The 12,961-nt window shown below is 36.8% G+C and overlaps 1 protein-coding gene across 1 annotated transcript in view; it reads right to left on the bottom strand.

The window, feature by feature from the left end:
- The window catches only part of EYS (eyes shut homolog), a 1,266,634-nt gene that overhangs the window by 1,199,081 nt on the left and 54,592 nt on the right, over window positions 1-12,961 (bottom strand).

The following is a 12,961-nucleotide window of genomic DNA, read 5'->3' as shown; positions in this document are numbered from 1 at the left end:
CATAAGTTCAGTTAATATTCATTATCATGCATAATTTTTTCTTGTGATGAGAACTTTAAGATTTACTTTTTATCAGCTAACTTTTTTTAAAAAATATATTTTATTGATTTTTTTTACAGAGAGGAAGGAAGAGAGATAGAGAGTTAGAAACATAGATGAGAGAGAAACATCGATCAGCTGCCTCCTGCACATCTCCTACTGGGGATGTGCCCACAACCCAGGTACATGCCCCTGACCGGAATCGAACCCGGGACCTTTCAGTCCGCAGGCTGATGCTCCATCCACTGAGCCAAACCGGTCTCGGCAGCTAACTTTTATAAGTAATGAATTCACACACAAATATTTGTGTGAATATATATTTTATATCTCTTGGACAGATTCCTAGTGCTAGAATTGCTGAGGTGTATGATAAATTTTTGTATCACTTTTTAAGAAATTTCCAGATTATGTTGCAAAGTGACTGTGCCATTTTAAATTCATACCAGCAATGCATACAGTATCCTGTTTCTCTACATTTTTGCTAACATTTGATATTGTCTATCTCCTTTTTTATAATAATTCTTGTGGGTGTGAAATAGTACTTCCTTGTGGTTTCAATATGCATTTCAATAAGACTAACAATTCTGAGTATCTTCTCATATGTTCATGGTACATTTGTACATCCTCTTTAATAAAATGTCTGTTCAAATGTTAAACTATTTTAAATTGTGTTGTTTGTCTTTTTATGTATTTATTTAGTATTGAGTAGTGAGTATTTCTTGTATAATCTGAATATAATTCCATATGATTTATGTGACCTGAAAATATTTTCTCCTTGCCGTGCTTTGCCTTGCTTTTTCTAGTCATTTTCTCAGTTGGTGACTTTTGGATAGGAAGTTTTTATTTAATTCCAAATTACCGATGGACTTCATTTTATTAAGTTCACTTTGTAACATTTTCTTCCAAATATCTTTATCATGCTTTTGGTGTATATCAAAGCTTTGACAAACAATGGTCATAAAGACCATTTTCTTTTATATTTTATTTGAAATTTTATCATTTAAGCTCTTATATCTCTGATGTGCTTGAGTTAATTTGGTATAGTATGAGATAAGGATACATTATTTCCTATGCACATATATGTGAATGTTTGAAATTATATATATAAATTTCTTTATATATTGGTATAAATTGTCCTAACAAAATGTTTTGAAAATACTTTTCATCCATTTAATTTCCTCTTTCACTATTGTGAAAATCAACTGACCAACCTATCCTATATACCTATCCATATTCAATAATACATTGTCTGGATAAATGGAACTTGTTATTACATTTTAGGTTGGGAAGACATCTACCTATTTTCCTTTTTTCTTTGCTGTTCCATATAAAGTCTTGTATCCATTTGTGAATTTCTATGCAAAAGCCAGCAGGAATATCTATAGGGATTTCAATGAATCAATAAATAAAATTAGGAAGAATTACCATGTTAATAGTATGAAGTTTTAATCAATGAATAAGCAATATCTCCCCATTTGTTTGATATTTTTTTCATGTCTCTCAGTAATATTTTGTAGTTTGCCGGGGTCCAACCCCAGCAGGTCCAGGGGTTCCCAAAGGCATAGACGGAGTCGGCGAAGAAGGAATGACACGGAGACAGCGTTCAGTTGATCAGCAGCCTAGCCAGGATCTCCAGCCAAGTTCTGGTCTGGATCTCCAGAGAGGTTCTGCTTTGGATCTCCAGGGAAGTTCTGTGGCCATGTTCCCTCGCTAGGCTCTCCAGCCAGGCTCCATCCAGGCTCTCCAGCCAGGCTCAGTCACCAGGTTCTAGTCAGGTTCTCTTGCCATGTTCTATAGTCAGGTTCAGTCCAGGATCTTTTGCCATGTTCTCTCCAGTGAAGTTCTTCTGTCTCCAGGCTCCATGTAGGTTCTGTCTTCTGAATTCTCTTCTAAGCTCTGTCTTGTTACATCTGTATTTATACCAGTTGATTCCAATCCTATCAATCTCTATTCCAAAGGTTAGGGCATTTCTTATCTCCATTCCAGGGCATAAAGATTATGTAGCTTAAGCATGATTGTTCCTAGTTAAAGTGATTAATTACCCGCCTGGCACTTAGTTAAGAGGTTTTATTCCCTCCCTAACTTCAGGGGAAAATCCCTACCTGGGGAAACAACTTTTCTCAGAGACCTTGGTTAAAACACATAGTGCCAAGAAGGTGAGCAAACATATTAAGAACAGTATGCCATATATGCCAGGTCCTTTGAAACAGCAAGGATGGACCGGCTCCCGGCAGTAGTTGTCAGTTAAAGTTTTGCATTTAATGAATTAAACTGATACCTAAGCATTTTGTCGATTTGATACTATTGTAAGGGAAATTATTTTCTTTACTTTTGAAATTTTGTTGCTCAGGTATAGAAATACAATACCTTTTGTATATTATCTTGTATCATGCAGGTTTTATAAACTCATTACATTACTCCAAAGGTCTTTTTTTTTTTTTTTTTTTTATTCCTTAGGATTTTCTACATATGAGATTATGGCACTTGTTAAAAAAGACTTGTTTTACTTCCCCTTCTTCAGTCAGTATTTTCTTGTACCTTTTATTCCCCCCTAGCAAACAGTCTGGAACATTCTGAATAATGTTGACTAGACATAATGACTAGAAAAGTGGCTATCAAAGTCCTGTTCTCATTCTTAGGGGCAAATCTTCCAGCCCAACATCACTTGTGTGATGTTAACAGGACAATTGCCAGAGATGCTTTTGATCAGACTGAGAGAGTTTTGTTCTCTTTATAATCTCTATAGAGCTTTAGAATAAACTAGAAGCTTGATGCACAAAAATCGTGTAAGGGGCTTGGCCCTCACAGCCCCTCACAGCCTTGGCCAGCCCTTGCAGCCCTGGCTTCATTGGGAAGATCCTGAAGGATGTCCTAGGTTGGTCTGCTGTTTGGTCTAATTAGCATATTAGCTTTTGATTATATAGGATTGTTATGCCCAGATTTCAAGATCCCCAAGGAAACCACACCAGGGAACCAGCCAGTCCGATGCAAAAGCAGAGGGTCTCTTATACAAGCTTGCTTGGTCCCCCATTGCCTCCATTACTGGGTGCAAGAGAGAGCCCCGAATCCCAAGAGAACAAAGAATTTATAGGGCTTGGGGTCGGGGGGGTTGGGGCAGGGTGCAGCTAGGGTCTGGTTACACAAAGACTGGGGGGTGGGGTGGGGGTGGTGGTGGCCAGCATACTTTTGGCCTTGGGCTAGTTTCCCCCACTTTTCCATTGGCCGAGATAAGGGCAGGCTGAGTAACTGATACACCCTGCGGCTCTTTCTTGGAAGAGGGGTTAAGGACACAGCCATCCGTCCTGCACTGTCCTTTCAGGATTATATAGGATGTGCGTTGGATTTTGTCAAAAGTTTTTTTTTCTGCATCTAGAAAGATTATTTGATTTTGTCCTTCATGCTAATAATATGGTCTATTATATTAATTTTCAGATATTAAAGCAATCTTGCATTCTTGCAAAAAAAATCCCAGTTGTCAGAGTACAAAAATATTTTACATGTTATTTAATTTGCCGAGCTCATATTTTGAAGTTTTAAAATGTTTATTCCTAAGTGATATTGTGTTTTAGTTTTCTTATCTTGTATCTTTGTTTGGTTTTGGTATTAGGATATAGTGGCTTCATAAAATGTGTCATCTTCAATATTTTTATGAAGTTTATAGAGATTTATACTAATCCTTTAAATATTTGGTACGTCTGTATAGATTTTCTATTTCTTCTTGAGACAGTTTAGTACCTTGCACCTTTCTAAAAATTTGTCTAGTTCACTTAAGTGGTCCAATTTTTTGGCATATTGTTTTTATAGTTTTTTTCCATATAATCCTTTTCATTTATGAATGGTCATTAATGATGTTCTCACTTTAAATCCTGGCTTTGTTAATTTGTGTCTTCCTTTGTTTTTTTGTTTTTTTTGGTCAGTCCAACTAAATGAAGCAGTAATTTTAGGGGGAACATATGCAGGATTAGGAATTTCTTAGAATTGGGGTCCATAGAAAAGTGCAGGGCTGCAGACTGAGAGAAGGTATGTTTCCATAACATAAGGAAGCCAGGTGCAGTTACATCTCCATAAGACAAGGGAGCAGCAACAGTTGTATTTACAGGGGATAAGGGAACTGGAAGTAGCCAAGAAAGGTCTATATTTACAAAATAAGGGAAGGAAGCCCTTCATTCAGATGGAAAAGAAGAAAGCCCGGAGGGAAGGAGGGGGGAGAACCTCACATGTGGAAGGGGAATATTGACCAATCAGAGGGGATATCAGGCACCAGGATCTGTAGTCTTTATAAACCAACCATAGGGAAAAGGAACTCCTTGGGACCCTCTTCTCATAGGATCAGTTCTGTGGGACTCTTTCCCTCTCCCAATGCGGGAGTCTGTACTTGTTCTTCAATAAATCTCCATCTTTGCTATACCACTTTCTGTCCATGGACTCATTCTTCGATTCTAGCAACAAAGAATCCGGGTTCCAGTCCAAAAATTCGGTATCATAAAGATATGTAAATTTTATTTTTCTCAAATATAAGGTCTTGTTTCATCAAATTTTCTCCTCAGTTTTAATGATTTTTTGCTCTAATCTCATTCACCATTTCCTTTCCTTGGGTTCAGTTTGCTCTTCTTTTTCTAGTCATTTAAGATAAAAACGTAGGATAGTGATTCGAGAAATTTTTCATTTTTTTAATGTAGGAATGTAGAACTACAAATTAAACTTACTTCTAAGCATTGATTTAGCTACATTCCATAAATTTTGATATGTTTTGTATATATGTATTCAGTTGCAATCTCTTCTTTAACTCAGATTATTTTAGAAATTGGTTTAATTTCTAATTTTTAAAAATTTCCAAATATTTGAAGGTTTCTCAAAAATGTCCTATTAATATCTAATTTAATTCCATTAGGAATGGAGAGCATAGATTGAACAATTTTAATTTATTTAGATCTAGTGTGACTTGTTTTACAGCCACGGTTATTTGTTTATATATTGTCTAGCATTGCAGTTGAGTAAGTGCATGTTTGGCACTTCATGCAATGTGAAGGTGAGTGCCTCCTTAACGCTGTGCCCTGGCAAAGTCACTTGCCTCTCTCTAGTCCTCACCTTAATCAAGTGAATAGAATGAAGTAGTGATATTAGAACCAAGTCTGGAGTTTTACTGCAGTTTTTATGAAAGGTGAATCAACATGTTTCATTGAAAAGTTGAGAGGCATTAGATTGCATTCAATATGTTGTCATTAGGCACATCAGAGTGTCACTAAAATATACCTGCAGTAGTGACCTGACTACTCTCATCATGTCTGTTAACTCCTGAATTTCAAAAGGAAAATGTACTCTTTTGAGTTATCGGTAGCCTAAGTAGGGATTTAGACAATTTATATGTATATGCTGGGGAGAACTGAATGGGGAAATATCTGACTTCTTGCTAAAAATGACATCTTGTTCTCCAGAAATTATCTACAGAAGTCTGTCTTAAAGTCCTTGTATTCAAGTTCATAAACTTGTCAACCAATTCACTATTTAACCCTAAGCTCATAAGTTTACATGTTTATTGGGGGGGGAAAACTTCATGTAAAACTCATTCATTATTATGTGAACAGAAGCATCAAGAAAATTTAGGGACAAAGAATTCAATTAATTAGCAATAGCATACAAGCCAAAACAAGCTCCACTTAAAAGATATGCTGTTAATTGATTTGAAGTTTGAATTGTGTGCTAATTCTAAACCATAAAGACACAAGGGCAGCATAAAATGTTGAGTAACTGCATCATTGGCATTATTGTATTAAAATAATTCAACCTCTAATTTTAGGTATTAGTACATGAATAACTATTTTGATCACATAAAGAAGAATGCATGTATGTTTCTCAATGTTATGATATATTAGCATAATATCTTATTAGATCATTAAATATAGAGAATGACATTCAATTATATTAAAGAAAAATGTTCATAAGAAATTGTTTGAATAATTCTACTTTATATGCATGCAGTGCTTGAAATTTCCATAGCATTTACAGCTATACATTTTTTTATAAAATTCTTAAGACAAACCTTAAAACTATAAAAGCCAATTATTACCCAGTTTTATATCTGTATGTTCTTTAAAGTAAGAAGCTAGTTTTACTAGAGGTTAAGTGACTAGAAACATATCACACAGTTGGTTACTTAATGCCAGGTTAATAATAAAAATTTGTGCATCCCATATAACCCTATTATAACTCCATACTCTTTTCATTATATATGCCCACAAGATTAGTTCTGTAAAGAAGGTAGAGACTAAAATATAATTTCATTGTTAGCGTAAGTACAATATTCCTACTATAGGATAAAACAGTATGTGGTCCTGTATCATATGTAGAAAGTAAAAAAGACACAAATAAATAATATATAGCTTTGGCTTCTACAAATTAACATTCTCCCAATGTAGAAATATACATTTGTGGATATTTTCATGGCATTTTCCAAAGTATTCCATAGAGTAAAATAGTAAAATGTGCATATTTTTAGCATTTATTTAGAAATAATACACATAAATTTACAAAGATAGTATTACGAGGTTCTAGGTACAGTTCCACCTTATAAAACCATAATATCATATCAAAACTAGGAAATCAACAGTAGTACAATATGTGGCTATAGTTCTTTGCCATTTTATCATGTTTAGATTCAGGTAACTACCACCTCTATTAAAATAGAGAACTATTGCTGAAACCCGTTTGGCTCAGTGGATAGAGCGTTGGCCTGCGGACTGAAGGGTCCCGGGTTCGATTCCGGTCAAGGGTATGTACCTGGGTTGCGGGCACATCCCCAGTGGGGGATGTGCAGGAGGCGGCTGATCAATGTTTCTCTCTCATTGATGTTTCTAACTCTCTATTTCTCTCCATTCCTCTCTTTAAAAAATCAATAAAATATATTAAAAAAAAATAAAATAGAGAACTATTTCATCATCATAAAGATTTCCTTATCCAATTATATTTTTATTCATCTCTTCTCCTCTACCATTTTTATAACACTAGCAACCATCATTTTCTTCTTTTATTATTATTATTATTATTATTATTATTATTATTATTATTATTATTACTTATAATTCCCTGGGGAAAAAATCTATGTTCTCATGGACTTTTACTCTGGGAAATTAAAAGGAAACTTGGTGTAAAATAGCATGGGACAGGGGCACAGAATCAAAATGACCAGGAATGATACATCAAATAGAGGAGAAGGAGTCAACAACCAGATAGCTGGCTGTTACTTCTCTAGTGACAAACAGATTGGAATTGGGAAACTGCAGCAGAGATGGTAAAGCTCACCTCCTTTTCCCAAGTCTACCTGAGCTTCCTTTATATGTCCTACATGTTCTAGCTAATGGCATCTTAGTAGAAGTTCTGGGTGTCCAGTCAGGCCAAAGCCTTTTAGTGCTAATACCCATTCTTCCATCTCTCACTCTTGCACTGATGCCTGGAAATCACACGTTCTACTTGGTTTATGTGAAATATTCTAGCAGACTGGGTTCTTGAGTCATTACTTGGAAAAAATCTATAATGCAGATATACCAGACGTTTGATGACTTGTGTGTAAGAAAAACATTGAGTTGCACTGAATTAATTAGCAATTAGGTTTAGCAAGGGAGATTTAAATAGCCATTATTAGTGATGTTTCTAAAGAGTTGTGGGAATAAACATCTATTTGCATGGGGCCAAGAGGGAATGAGAAAAATATGTGGCTGTTCAAAGTGTAGTCCCTGAACCACAAGCATCAAGGTTTCACTGACATATCATTAGATAATGCAGAATTTCAAATCCCACTCCAGACTTACTGCAGAACAATTTAACAAGATTTCCAATGATTTCTATAAAATTGTAGTTTGTAAAGCACTGATCTAAATATCTCTTTTAAGTTTCATTTTACAAAGATCAACAATGTGAAGTAGCAACTAAGGAGATTTCTAGAGGTTGTCAGAGTATAGAGTATGTTTGTGAAAAAGTGGGATGAATTGATCAAGGAGGGAAAAGTGATCATCTAGGCAAGAAAAAAGATAGTTTCTAGAATACTGTTGCATAGGTGAGAGAAAAGTAGGCGATTCTGTCCATGGGTAGAGGGATGAGCTGCAGCTAGGAGGAATCAATACAGTAGGAGAGAAGACTGAGCTATATGGGTGTAGGTCAGTGATATGCAGGCAGTTCTCTTGCTGCATTTGTATTGAAATTTGAAAGAAAGACCTCAATTGGAGTGTGCTGAAAGGGGTGTAGGTTTGAGAAAAGATAGGTATGAAATGGCTGTCAAGGATATTGAAAAAACAATGTAAAAATTATAAGAAGTTACTAAGATTTCAGGTCAATTTCTAGGATTTTTAAAATTAGTAAATTGCATTGAATATGAGACAAGGACGCAAAAATAGGTGTTTATTCACAGCTGTGGAATACGTAGAGACATATAAAAGGTTTGGAATTTTGCAGAAAGGGAATATAATGGAGAGAGGCAGTAATAAGAAAATTGAGGGCATAGGAAAGTAGTATAATGATGGGCCATATATTTTAATTGCATAAGACGGAAATGATGTCATAAGAAGTTAAGAAACAGTAAAAATCTGATAAAGGTTCAAAGTATCTGGTTCTGTAAAAAGTAAGGAATTAATATCATTTGTAATCCGTAGAAGCAATGAGAAAGGTAGAGAAGGCTTGTAGTCCTGGAGTAGAATGCTTTAAAATAATGGTGAGATTGCTCTTATCAGTACAATACCATTTTTTATAGTGAGAGAATGTATGATGTAAGTCAATAAGTAGCCATTTTTAAGAAGGTTTTCATGATGAAATAACAATTTTCCAGGTATAAGTAATGGAGTACAAGCCCAGATAGTTTAGTGTTGTTTTTTTTCTGTAATGCCAGTGCCTAACTTAAGCTTTGATCATGAGGCAGCCACTTCAAAGGGCACTACCTGAATACACACATTGCCAGCCACACAAGTAGATAAAAGAAGCAGGCCACCTCTCCCTCTCACTGAGGCTCTTTTGATTTTGATAAGGGACCATTTTGGCCACTTGTTTTTCATTTCCCCGGGTTTAAATTATTGTTCTATTTTTTTAAATTCACTAGTAAAGAGTAAGCCCAAGAATCTACTCCCAAGTCCAATAGAAGCAAAATCCCATAGCCCTGCACTCCATGCATCCTGTATGCTGCTCTCTCTCGCTACCTGAGGCCTCGCCAAGGTGTGCTGTGTAATTTCCAGATCTTGGAAGTAATAAATCCTTGCTTTTACAAAGATTCCTTATGGTTATCACTAGAGGTATCTTTTAATCACCGTAACATCAAGGGCCAGTCAAACCACAGCATTGGTTATTGATAGGTTGAGACCTGCACAACACAAATCGAGAAATATGCTAATTAACCGGGACACCGTAACAGGTTGACTGGACAGGAGGAGGCTGTGCATGCAGCGTCGGGGGCGGGGCGACAGGGGCCTCTGAGTGCCTGAGCTGGGAGAGGGCCTGATCAGCAGCAACCATGGCTGCTTCAAGGGCTGGAGAGGGAGACTGGACCAGACAGGCAGCGGCTGTGGCTGCTGCGGGGCCCAGGAAGTGAGGCAGGGCTGGACCAGAGGGTGGGCGGCGCCACACGATTTCGAATCTCGCGCTGAGCTCCTAGTTTTTTTATATCAAAAAAGAAAAAGTATTGCACATACACACAACCATACACAAATAACACTCAAGTAATTTAAACTAAGATATTTAAGCAGAAATCCTATTAAAGCATCTAAGTAAATTTTACTTTAATGGAAATCATAATGGGACTTCTATAAAACAAACTGGCTTTGCTAGCCTAATGAGGTGCATATACCTTTAAAATATCACAATAAATGAAAGATCACTTTTAGACTGTTATGTTTTATTATGATTTCAGTACATCCTTCTTTTGGTCAATCCTTTAATGATGTGTCAATAATTTCTAAAGCAATTCTGTATAAAATAATGCACTGCCGTTAGTTGAACATTTTATTCACATAACTTCATTCTAGTTTACTTTCACGTAAAATGAAGCTATTACACTTGAAGGATAGGCAACACAAAGACATCACCACATAGAGCAATTTGCCTTTCATTCCTATGGGAAGAGAAAGAAATGGTTGCTAGGAGCTTTGCTCAAGGACTGGAAAAGTGAAATAAGCAGCAAACACTGGAAAATTAAAGAAAGACAACTAACTGTGACTAATGTTTGATTACAGTTTTAAGACTCTGTCAAAATGAAAAATTGCTTCACAATATAAAAAAATATATTTGATACACATATTTAATATGCACCTAAAAGTGATTGTGTAAAAGGTTAATGTTTCAGAAAAAAATGAAGTGACTACTTATTCATTTTATATACACCTTAACAAACTCTCATGTTATTCAATTTCAACCATGCATGGTTAGACATTGTAATAGTTAAAAATCTTGACTTCATTAAGTTCCTAGTGTGTGTGGCTCTCATGACTCTGCTCCTTTACTCAAATTAGCAGGATCGAGCCCGCAGCCTATTGTAAGGAGATGAATACCTAATATTTTCCTTTACAGCAAAGAACAACACTTTTTTAAAAGTACATTTTTTATTGGTTTAAGAGAAGAAGAGAAATTGAGAGAGCGATAGAAACATCAATGATGAGAGAGTCATTGATTGGCTGTCTCCTACATGACCCCTACTGGGGACTGAGCCCACAACCTGGGTATGTGCCCTGACCAGGAATCAAACCGTGACCTCCTGGTTCATAGGTTGACACTTAACCACTGAGTCATACCAGCCGGGCAAATACTTATTTTAGAATTTGTGGGCCACAGGGTTTCTTAAACTACTCAGCTGTTACTGCATCATGAAAGCAGCTATAGACTATATATCAGTGGTTCTCAACCTTCTGGCCCTTTAAATACAGTTCCTCATGTTGTGACCCAACCATATAATTATTTTTGTTGCTACTTCATAACTAATGTTGCTACTGTTATGAATCATAATGTAAATATCTGATATGCAGGATGGTCTTAGGCGACCCCTGTGAAAGGGTCGTTCGACCGCCAAAGGGGTCGCGAGCCACAGGTTGAGAACCGCTGCTATATGTAAACTTATGGGAATGGCATCTTAGTTTCCTTTATTTCTATGATTAAAAACAGAGGACAGTTCTTTAAAATACTTTATCAGTATTAACCTGGCAATGTTATGAATTATATATTGTCATTACGCCCATTGATATAGTCTGAATGTTTGTGTCTCCCCAAGATTCCCATGTTGAAACCCTGCCTCCAAAATGCTGCTATTAGGAGGTAAGGGCCTATGAGAAGCAATTAGGATTGGAGGAGGTATGGAGCTAGAGACTTCATAAATGGGATTAGTATCCTTATAAAAGTCATGAGAGAGTTTGCTTCCTCTCTCTGCCCTTGAACATAAAGAGACATATAAAGAGGATACCATATGTGGATACAAGAAAAGGGTCTTCCCCTGAACTTGGTCATGCTGGCACCCTGATTTCAGACTTCCAGCCTACAGAAATGTGAGAAATAAATTAATGTTGTTTATAAAACACCCAGTCTATGTTATTTTTGTTATGGCAGCCCATGCTAATTAAGACATTCATTATGGGCTAGGTAACTTAGGCACATGGAGGATAGTTTAAGAAATACACCATCCTTAAGTCATTCATTAGAAACTTTGAGGAATATCTGTAAGACGCACAAAACGCAAGACTGGATTTAGGGAAGTACCTAAAGACATTTGCATTATGCATAGAACCAAAAAAAGCACATAAGAGTTAAGTGAATATGGCCACTAAGATAAATCCATTCACATACCTAAACTCTAAGCAGCAGAAGTCAGAAATCAAGAAGGTTAGATTGGGGTATGGAAAGAAATACGTTATGTGGTGCAATCCAAATCAGACTTTAGGGTGTGCAGAAAAGAACATACCTTAATGTGCAATTTTAGGTTAGGATTCATGAGGTTAAGTTCTGTCCATCAACCAAAGTTTCCATTAACAAATGCAAGAGTTTCTAATAGAGAAAATAAATTTTCAATTAGAGAACTAATTTTGAACAGCAGCAGCAAATTGGAGATCTGCCCTTAATACTAATAATGATGCCATTATAATAACCTGGTTATTAATAACAGGAAAGGAGCAAAGGGGAGACTAGATAAAATAGGCATGCCATTTATACAGCTTTGCCAGGGCGCTGCAATTAACACTCTCCAGGTCAATTCCCCACACATCACTGAGGGAAGGGACTGGACAGTAGTTCAGGTCTGCGTGACGTGGGAAGGTGCTCACCTGTCAGTCACACCTAGGACTTGGGCATTGGCCAAAGTAGGGGAGTAGGAGTGGCTACTGCAAGCTCTGGAAGAGTTGATACTTAAGCTTCTGAACATAGGAGGCTCCCCCTCTTGCCTCTTTCTTACTGCTTGCCCCGCCCCCTGGCTTGTGGGGTCCCATGCTCTGCACATGTCCATGTGGCCCACAGCCATAAGGACTCCACACACTGGACTAATGGCTGTGATTAGCCTAATGCTGTACAGAACTCAACTCCATCGTGGAACAGACGCTCTGGACACTGGCCCTCTTATTGGCTCTGCTGAACCTCTAACTACGTCTTTTTCAGGACTGGTTTAAGGACAGTGGGACTTTGCAACCCGAGAAATATAATGCCACACCAATAAAAACAATCCATTCTCCCATGTGAGTCTTAGAAAATTCATATTCTAAGATATAGTAGAAACCCCACTCCAACTAGTATCGTGGAAATAGGACCCACTAATTTCTCCGGCAACAATAGGACCTGCTTCCTGGTAACAGTTTGTATACCTCCAATTAGGTAGCAGAGCAAAGCCTCTTTATATTTAATTTCATTATCATGTTTCATCAAAGCCTTAAAATTTGAATAGGGATCTGCCTAATCTGGGGCTAAAAGCACCTCA

The sequence above is a fragment of the Myotis daubentonii genome, chromosome 6, assembly GCF_963259705.1.
Source record: "Myotis daubentonii chromosome 6, mMyoDau2.1, whole genome shotgun sequence".
NCBI classification, from domain to species: domain Eukaryota; kingdom Metazoa; phylum Chordata; class Mammalia; order Chiroptera; family Vespertilionidae; genus Myotis; species Myotis daubentonii.
This window is presented reverse-complemented; position numbering and strand designations above follow the sequence as displayed.